The sequence below is a fragment of the Marmota flaviventris genome, chromosome 2, assembly GCF_047511675.1.
Source record: "Marmota flaviventris isolate mMarFla1 chromosome 2, mMarFla1.hap1, whole genome shotgun sequence".
NCBI classification, from domain to species: domain Eukaryota; kingdom Metazoa; phylum Chordata; class Mammalia; order Rodentia; family Sciuridae; genus Marmota; species Marmota flaviventris.
Window position 1 is genome coordinate 6533219 of NC_092499.1, and position 10283 is coordinate 6543501.

At 54.4% G+C, this 10283-nt stretch overlaps 1 long non-coding RNA gene across 1 annotated transcript; it reads left to right on the plus strand.

Annotated features, from left to right (window-relative positions):
* Positions 1-533: 533 nt before the first annotated feature.
* LOC114101621 (uncharacterized) lies at positions 534-9062 on the plus strand. Its single transcript, XR_003584354.2, has 3 exons — positions 534-796; positions 2443-2660; positions 8874-9062. It is a non-coding gene; the product is annotated as an uncharacterized lncRNA (long non-coding RNA).
* Positions 9063-10283: the final 1221 nt, after the last annotated feature.

Here is a 10283-nt window from a genome sequence, read left to right on the forward strand (position 1 = left end):
CTGACACATGACGAGTGATTAATTAATAATGAGCCTTGGCCGTGGGAACCTGACCTGTCAGTTCCTGAGTGAGACCCTAGTCTCCTGTGTTGCTGATATAGGCACGTGAAGGTGCTTGATTGATGGTGGTGTCACTTGGTGTCTGTCATTTGGCATGGCCTTGGCTCTTGGTAAACACCCAACAGCAGCCTAAGTCCTTCCACTGGGCCCTGCCTGTGCTCCCTGGAAACCAGGACCATGGCTGCTCCCTGCTGGGCCAATGTCTCCACCTATCAGCTGGACTCCCCACCTGTGCCCGAGGACGGGAAGCCCCCGGAGGGGAGACTTGGAAGATGGCCCTTGGCTTGGTCTTCCAGGGAGAAGACCTTGTCCTGCTCCAAAGCTCCCAGGTGGAAATCTCCAGGCCCACATCTTTACCCCAAGGCTGTGTGGGGGCAGGTCCCCAGGAGTCCCTTGTGTGTGCTGTATCACTCACTCCCGGAAGAGACAGGCCGTGGCTTCTCTCCCCAACACCCATTTCACAGAAGGCGGGGTGAGGCTCCCAGAGCAAGAGTGAGTGTTGATGGGGGATGAGGCCCACCCTGTGCCCTGCCGTGTCGTGGCCTGCAGGACCAGGACAAGCCAACGGAGAGGAGAGGAGGCAGGGAGGAGCCAGGCTCAACGGAGGGTCTGGGTGTTGGGCGTATTTGAAATAAATCACCAGCTCAGTCTTCAAGTGGGGCATGGGACTTTATTTGCCGGCGGGCCAAGGGGCAATGAACAGGTCGTCTCTGCACATCTTGACCCCTTGCAGAAGGTAGGGTATCTCTTTTATAGCTCAAAACTTCAAGCTACCAATATGGTCAAGACCATAGCAACGAAGGAAGTGGGTCATGATGACCGAGTTCAGGGCGCAATACACTGCCCAGGAAAAATGGGAACTAACAGAGAGCATCTTACAAATGCATTTCTTAATAACACATTGTATAAGAATAACAGAAGGGATGTGGTTGTGGCTCAGTGGCAGAGCGCTTGCCTAGCACATGTGAGGCACTGGGTTCCATCCCCAGCACCAAAGGAAAAAAAATAAGCAAAGTCATATTAAAAAAAAAAAAAAGAATAACCGAAACATTTTTCAAGCGCGGTGCATTGCCAAACAGGGTGTGCTTAGCAGGGGGTGGCCGAAGTGGGGTGAAGCCCTTCTTATATGAAATGGAGTCTCAGGGTAGAATGGAGTTTGGTCAAGGTGTCATTTAGCCATAATGTGGGAAGGCTCTTCCTTGGGGGCACTGGAGTGTGGCCGTGGAAGGTTGGGACTTGCCAGGCCTGAGCAAAGCGTCCCCCATGGAGGGAGCCCTGCTGGAGTGAAGGTGGAGGCCCGGGGAGAGAGGCGGCCCATGGCGGCTGCTGGGGGTGTGCAGCAGAGGCCTGTCCAGGTGGGCGAAGATCCGCCAGGGGTGGGGCAGTGAGTCCCTCCTTCCTGTCCCAACAGGTGTAGGGCTCCGACTCTAGGTGCTGCCCCCCACCCTCTTTGTCACAGGTAGGTGAGTGAGGGTGGGATGGAGTGAGTCAGCGATGAGGGGTGAGGCTGGGCTGAATGGCCAGTCCTGGAGGAGGCAGGGTGATTAAGTCAGTGAAGGAGTTAGTCTCAGCTATATTAATTGTGTTCTCTGTCCTCACCTCCTGGGGCAGGCCATTCCTGCACTCCACCCTCTGAGGACTCAACCTGTGTTTCTCTGGTAGGGCCTCCACCTCCCCTGGCTCCACCGATGATCCATTTGCTCGATTCCCTCTTTTCTTTTAAGGTACTGGTTGCAGTCCCTGACCTGCCTCAGCTCCTTGCCAAGGTGTCCTGTCTCAGCCCCTGTCCAATTTACCCTGGCCCAGGAGATGTCCAAGGAGTTAACAAGTCCAGCTGCCTGGCCTGTGTCTTGTCTTCTGTCAATAATCTCTTTCCTCTCTCCTCTCTGGTGGGGAACTCTCTGGTCCTTGTCCTTTGGGACCCCGCAGCCACACTCTGTGGTTGCCTGGTCTTCTCTCTGCATTTCCTCTGCCAGTGCACTACCTGGGCTCCAGGACATGAGCCCAAGTGACCCCTGAGCATTTGCCCACTGGTGGGCACTAAGCATGGCAGCATGGGCCAGCTCGTCCCAGATGTGGGTCAGATGGGCCAGTAGAAAAGGGTTAAAATGAGAATTTCTCAGGCTTTCTCCCCCACTGCAGGGGCCTCACTGTGATGCCCACCCTCTGAGGGATGGTCTAGTGTTTTCCTTGGGCTGTCCACTCCCCCGCAGGGGCTGGGCCCACTCAAGCCCCCCAGCCACACGGCTTAGCAGCAGGGCAAGGGCCATAAGGTGAGAGGTGGCAGGGATGGCGAGGCTTAGGGGTGCTGCTGGGGAGGAGTCACTAATTAAAAAAATCAACTAGATGTTGTTGATGCTTTCGATGATTCGCTCAATCCAGACAGGAACTTAAACAAAAATCCTTGCCCAGAGCTGCACCCCCAAGTCGTTCCTGCCTCCAGTTTGGGAGCCTCCACTGAGGCCCCCTGTGGAACAGACCCAAGCACCAGGTACGCTGGACACACACACAGAGCCCCACCCAGCCACCGGGACAGGCTGGTGACCGAGAGGCTGGTCAGAAAGCCCGTGTGGAGGGTGTACCATGCAGATCTGGCCCAGGTAAGAGCAGCTGTTGCCCTAAATCCCAGCTCCCGATCGGTTCCCATGCCACCTGGGGGCATTTCCCTGTTCCCTCCTTCTTTGTGCCCTGTGTGACCCCACGAATTTTCTAGGGCACAGTGTGTGTGTCTAGATCTTCGTGCTTGAGGACATGTGCCAGGGCCTTGGGTAGTGGTGACGTGGTGCCCTGAGGTTGTGGGCATGGGGTGTGGCACCCCACGGGGACTCAGGAAGATGCCTGGGCGTATGGAGGAGGCGGAGGAGAGCAGCTGGGCAGGAACCAACCTCTGACATCGAGGAAGGACTTGTCGGAGGGCTTTGGGCACTCCAGATTTGGGTGGTCACAGACACTGATTATCCCTGAAAACTCAATCAAGTTCCACTGGAAATAGAGCCAGGGAGCACCCCTAAGCCAGGGGCGCTGGCAGTGCCCTGGGTCCCCTGCTGCATTTCAACCTCCGCCAGCATCTTCTGTCCTGGACCAGCCCCAGCTTGGCCGGGGTGTCCACTGGGTCCCCTCGCAGAGATCTGCCTGCAGAACGCAGCTTTGTGTCCTCTGGGCCCAGGAGCGCCTTCTGAGGCTGACTCCTGACTGGGGCCAGTGGGGAGGGTCACCTCACCGGGCTGGGTCTGCACCATGATCATCCCATGTTCAATTCAGGCATACTCAGGGGTGGACTGGGGATCCCGCCCCAGAATCCAAGAGCATCTCAGAGCCCTGGTTTGGGTTTTCCTCAAACAAGAGAGCAGAAAGGAGCCACATGAGAGAAGTACTAGGAATCAGCAAGCTGGCCATGCATGAGTCCCCGGTGTGTGTGGCATTACTCAAGAGAAGAGATCTGAAAAGTTCAGGGTCTCTAACAGTATCTTGGTGGAACTGTAAAGTGTGTTAGAAGTATAATTATGAGAGTGGGGGTCATGGTGCACACCCGTAATCCCTGACTTGGGAGGCTCAGGCATGAGGATGGCAAGTTCAAGGTCAGCCTCAACAACTTAGGGAGACCCTGTCTGAAAATAAAAAAATTAAAAGGGCCAGGGGTGTGGCTCAATGCTAGAGCACCCTGGGTTCTCCTGTACTGCGGGGGGAAGGGGGATATACATTATGAGCCGGGTGTGGTGGTGCACGCCTGTAATCCCAGCTGCTGGGGAGGCTGAGGCAGGAGGATCACAAGTTTGAGCCTGGGCAATTTAGTGAGACTCTGTCTAAAAAAAAAGGAAAAAAAGAAAAAGGAAAGGAAAGGCTAGAGATGTAGCTCAGAGGTAGAATACCTTGGTTTTTGCAAGAAAGTACACCTTATAAATAATACCCCCATCACACTACCTTGGTGTGTTTTCTCTCAAAGCTCTGGCGGCAGGTGCAGCAGCTACATTGTTGGGGTACTCATAGTTTGGTCAAGTGTGTGCAAGTTGGAGGGCCTTTTTGCATGGTGCTGAGGTTTGAACCCAGTGCCTCACACATGCACACATGCTAGGCAAGCGCTCTGCCCCTGAGCTACAATTGTGCAATTAGGGGAAAGGGGCTTTCGGTGGGCCGCTGGTAGAGATGAAGATGGGGAGTCATGGTGGGAAGCTGGAGCAGGAGGGGGAAGGGCACTGGGCAGTGGGTGTGCCTGTCCCCTGGTGGACGCAGTCTGACATGCCTCTGGGGGAGGCCCTGATCGCCATGACGTTTTGGACTGGCTTGGAGAGGAGTGCCTCTGCCAGATTTCTCTTTGAGTGTGGGAGTTGGGGGTGATGCTTGGCCGAGAGCAGGGGTGTTCCAGCCTCGCGGGCTGAGCAGGCGGTGAACTCGGGACACTAATAGAATCCCCAATATCAAAGAAGCAGCAGAAGAACAGCAAGAGGGTCAAGGTCTACTCTGCCTTAGGACAGCCGGCCGGGGCTGGGGCAGAGCGTCGGGGGGAGTATCTCCCCCCGGGGGTCCTGGTGGGGCCAAGTCTTATGAGGCAGTGCCATCTCCAGCGGGCTGTCCTTTCGACGTGTGTCCAGTCACTTTTCTGTGTCCAGTTGCTTTTCTGGCTCTGTGCCATCCGGGGGCAGCCCTCCTATCTGCCACTTGCTGTCAGTCCTTTCCCAGGTGTGGCTTTGACGGCCGTCGGGCAGGCTGGCAAAGTCTTTGGGTGGTAGGCCAAGCTCGAAGGCCTGTGGTCTCAGCACTTGTCACACCTGCTTGAAACACTGACGTCCCCCGAGGATTGGGCTCTGGACTACGGACTAGTGAAAATACCCGATGAGCAGCAGTGAGACCCACGGTCCCAATGAGCAACCAGGCAACAGAACAGTGTGTGGCTGCGCTTGAGGGTTCCTGGTCTGTGGGTGTGCGCCCATGCGCCCAGGTGAGGCTCAAGTGGCTTCCATATCAGAGGAGCTGTCTGGCTGTGGGCTTCTGGCCTCTAGTCCTTCTGGGATTTATAAATGTATAAACCCTGGGGATTATTAAGGGCCTCACATATAATGAATGAGCCTTTATACAGTTGAAGGTGAGACATATCCCCCTTTAAACATAGGGAAGGGTTTGCTGGGCGTGGTGGCCCCCAGCCTGTAATCCTAGCAGCTGAGGAGGCTGAGGCAGGAGTTCCTAGCCAGCCTCAGAAACTTAGCAAGGGCCTAAGGAACTCAGCAAGACCCTGTCTCTAAATAAACTATAAACAAGGGCTGGAGGTGTGGCTCAGTGGTTAAGCGCCCCAGGTTTGTAACTAAATAAATAATAAGGAAGGGTCATGGGAAAGCTTTAAAAAATTGATGTGGGATGTATCTTGGCCAAGGGGCCTTGAATTCAGAGCAGTTGAGGCTGGGGTGAGATGGAGGCCCCTTTAGTGTCATCTGCAGGACTGGAATTCAAAACAGAACGGTTTGAGGAGATAATTCTGTCCCTCCATTAAGCCAGCTCCCGGGCTCCACCCGGAGCTCAGATACAGCTGGATCCTCCTGTGCCTCAGCCCAGGCAGCGTGTCCCAGCAACCAAGTGCCTGGCCTCTGCAGGGGGTCAGGACAGGGGATGCCACCACTCCTGCTGCTGGAGTATGCCACAGGGCCCAGGTTCCGTTCCACGGGGCCCTTAGGAGCTGTGCAGAGTGTCGCTGTTCCACCCGAGCACAGTAGACAGCGGAGTGTGGAGGGTCGCAGCCTCGGGGCTGGGCGAGCCTCTATTTCTGGAGGCCTGGTAGGCCGCTTGGCCTCCCTGTGCCTTGGGAGGCCAGCAGAGCAGCTTCTTGCATCAGAAGTCCTTGGGCAGCTACTGGCCCCCCAGCTGGTCCAGAGACGGCAGGGGCTATGACAAGGTGGCCAAGTCCCTGAGGTGCTGGAGGCGCGGGGGCCACAAGGGGAGAGCCCGTCGGGTGTGATTTGCAGACATTAGAGGCCTTTTGCAGGAGACAGCCCTGTTGGAGGTGGGGCAGCTGATGAACCCCAGCACCGGGAGGATGAAGTGCAATTGTCAATGAAGGATGGGTTGCCCAGTCCCCCAGGGACTGAGAGAGGTGGGGCTTGATGTGATAAGGGGCCGCCGAGGGCTCTGGGAGGAGGAGGAGGACCTGGCCCCTCGACACCCTGGTGCCCCTGGAGGAGGGTGGACACCCGAGGAGCTCCTCCTGACAGGCCCCATGGGAGGTGTCCATGGGGGTGAAGGAGCACTGAGGCTGAGCGGAGCATCCACAGGAAAATTGGACCGAAAAATGGAGGAGCAAAGGGGATAATCACACCTTTATTGGGTCTCAGATAATAAGTTTTATTATTTGAAATCCTTGTGTTTTTTTGTTTTGTTTTTAATTCTGGGAAGGGAATCAGGGCCCCGTGCCCACGAGGCCAGAGCCCTGCTCCGCCCCAGCCTGGTCACCCTGAGCTAACTCACGTTGGACCCTAACTCCTTGAACCAGGGCCCATGGAGTCCCACTTAAACAAGCCAATCGTGTCAAAGCCTTTAATTTAAATTTTTAGTTCAGTGCACGAAGAGTGTCTATGGCCAGTGTGTGATCCTTCCAGGCAGTGAGTCCAGGACGGTGGGGGTTTAGCAAGGCTGGGGTTAAAGCCAGGCATCTCTCTCTTTAAAAAATTAACTAGTGAACTGACTTAGTTCTGCAGTGCTGGGGACTGAGCCCAGGGCACTCTACCCCAGCACTTCTCAGGAGCCCTGAGGCTGCCCCGGCCCAGGCCCTCAGGTGCTGGGCAGGGATGCTGCGGATGCTGCTGAGTCAGGCTTGGCCTCCAGGGGACAGGCAGGTGGGCAGGTGGGCGGGCAGTGGGCGGGCTGCACAGTTCTCCCTTTCTCCTCCATGCCATGCTGTTCCTCTCAGGTGCCTCCCACCCCATTGGGTCTGGGGCCATGGGCGGAAAAGAAAATTTTATATATATATATATTACTGTTGGGGTGGGCGGGGTGTGGGGAGGCCCTGGCTCTGAGGTCCAGGGATGCAGAGCTGTCTCGCATGAGGCAGGCGAGAAACACAGCCTGTCTACATGGCAGAGATGCCAGGCCTGTGCGGATCCCAGGCCTGTACAGTCAGGAGGACCTGCGTCTGGGCTCAGCAGCCAGATACTGTGCTGTCCCCACCCGGGGACTGGTGCAGGGCTGCCAGATGTGGCACCTTCCGGATCCAGTTGTAAGTCAAGGGTGCTGAGTGGCCTGTCATTCCAGTCTGAGGTCGAACCACCTGCTTGCTGTGCAAATTGGGTTAAAATATTCAGGCACAGTGAAGCCCCGGATGCAGGAGCCATGGCTGTTATAAAGATGGTTTTACTTGTTCCCAGGGACAGGGCCTGCCCTCCCTGAGGGCCACGGGGGGAGCAGAGGGAGGCCAAAGCTGATGGGGAAATGCAAGCAGGAGGCTCTCTTGGAGTTTCTAGAACAGTCCAGGGAGGGTAAACCAATTTGGGATTTGTTAGTGTGAATAATTTCAGTGCTCTGGAACATGGGGGCTGTCCTGAGGCATCCGGGGAACATTGGTGCTAAATATGAGTGCCTGGTGGGGCAGGTGCTGCGGTTTGAGCTTGGCTTGGTTAGTTTGCGTATGAAAGGATTTGGGTAGCCCTGGGAAGGCCTCCAAGACGCCAAACACCAAAAACAAGAACATGTGATCAATGCACCATGCTGGGGTCTAGTAGTGATTTCTTTTTCCCCAGAGTCTAGGCCTCACTATGGTGTCTATGGCCAGGTTGGCCCTGAATTCCTGGGACCCAAATTCCTGACTCAGCCTCCTGGGTAGCTGGGACCACAAGTGCTCTCCATGCCAGTAACTCTGCAGATGCGGAAAGTTTTAGCGGCTGCACCCCGTCCTGTGCACAGATCCGCCACCAGCTGTGCACCCATTCTGCTCTCAGACGTTCTCTCCCTCTCTGGCTCTTCCCAGGGGTGCTACGCGGACTCTTACTACTCAGGTCTTCTGCTGGAACGTGTGTAGTCATTTCTCTTGATTATAGACCTGGAGTGAAATTCCTGGGCCCCAGTTAGATGTGTGCACAGTTTTAGGGGATATTGCTGAAGGGTTTTCCAAAGTGGTGGGGGCAGGTTTCAATGCTGTGACACCCTGAGCCGCTCCATCTGAACGCTCTTGCCTCTTCCGCTCCAAGGAGTCCCTCATCACTCCTTCAGTGTGAATCACTCATTCTTTTAGCAAATTGTTGTTAAGAGATCTTCTCTACCAGAAATCATTCTAGGCACTGGGGATACCAAGGGTGGTCCCCAGAGAACAAGGCTCACTAGCCGAGGGAACATGCCATCCACAGTCACACGCCACATAACATTTTAGCTGAAGATGCATATGTGACTGCGGTCCTGTAAAATGGTGATGGAGCTGAAAAACTCCTGTCACCTAATAACGTAGCAGAAGCATGCCTCATGTGTGTGTGGTGACGCTGGAGTAAGAAAACCTACGGTGCTGCCAGTTGTATAAAAGCATATCAATGGCAGGGCATGGTGGCCCACACCTGTAATCCCCCCGGCTCCAGAGGCTGAGGCAAGAGGATCATGAGTTCAAGGCTGGCCTCAGCAAGTTAGGGAGTCCCTAAAAAAACTCAGTAAGACCCTGTCTCTAAATAAAATATAAAAAAGGACTGGGATGTGGCTCAGTGGTTAAGTGCCTCTGAGTTCAATCCCTAGTACAAAGGGAAAAAAAGAGTGTAGGGCATGAGGCTTAACCGTGAGCCCCTATGGCTGGGCATGCAGCGCCAAGGCATGCTTCTTATCTTTATTTTAGAGGGTACCTCTTCTACTTACAGAAGGAAAGGTTGGCTGTTGAACAGTTGGGCATGTACTGTCTCCAGAGCATGATTGCACCATCCCGGCTTGTGGGACACACTTGGGCCGTGTTCACACAATGAGGAAATTGTCTAATGGAGGAATTCTCAGAACATGGCCCTGTGGTGAAGCAATGCATCATTGCAAGCAAATACAGCTATGCTAATTCATTTCAGGTAAGATAGCCATAATTACGTGTCATTAATTGTTAATTGTTATCAGGGTGGCAGAGACAGGATGTCCAGGAAGAGCCCGGGAAGCTCAGGACATGCACCGTGCCTCTGCTCCCAGAAACCCTGCTCCTTTTCAGCAGACAAGTTTGTTCCTTAAAACTTATTTATTTGATGCTCAGAATGGAACCCAAGTCTTCCCCCATGCTAAGCACAAACCCTACCACGGCGCTCCAGCCTGTCCCCAGAGGGTTGTTTTTTTCTAAACAGTCTTTTTTAGTTGGTGCTTGTTATTATTATTTTTTATTTTTATTTATTATTTTTTATTTTTATTTATTATTTTTTAATTCTCTGTGGTGCTGGGCTCAACCCAGGGCCTCACACATAGCTAGGCAAACACCCTACTGTGGCGCTATAGCCCCAATCCTATTATTATTATTATTACTACTACTACAACTATTATTTTGCAGTACTAGGAATTGAAACCAGGGCTTCTATCTTTGGGCCACACCCCCAGCCCTTCTTATTTTTTATTTTGAGACAAAGCCTTGCTAAATTTCTGAGACTGGCTTGGAATTTGTCTCTCCTGCCTCAGTCTCCCAAGTTCCTGGATCACTAGTGCGGGCCACCACGCCTGGCCGGTCTTTGTAATGGATGACTTGACTTTGGTGTCTCTGGAAGGTCCCCCACCCTCCGTGGCAGTTCTACCCTCTCGTAGCTGTCTTCCAGGAAAACAGGCAGGTCCTCCCCCTGTCTGGGCTGGCTGCTCTTCTTTCATGGGGTGACATAGCTGGGATGTCGACCAGCTCTGGGTCACGGTTGCTTGACTCTGCTGGCTTGGGAGCATGGGAGGGGCTGTCTGGAATGCATTCTGGCTTGTTTTCTATGAAAGAGGGGCAAGGACAAGCTTCTGCTGTGGCAACACACACTGCGTGTGCTGAGATTTCTGGGTGTGGGTGCTCCTGCTCCTTGTGCAGCTGCCGATACCAAAATGCTCTGACCGACGGCCACATGGGGCCCCTCCGAGAGCCAGCAAAAAATCCTCCGTGCTGCCAGAGGAGACGGGTGGAGGAGTGCGGGGAGCCACGGTGGCTGGCCTCCCGGGCTCCTCTGCTTCCAACCACGACAGTCCCTGTTGGTCAACTCGTCTGGCGCTTATCAGGTGCAGGGACCATGTCCACAGAGTCACATGTCCTTAACCACAGGACATGTACTGAGAAA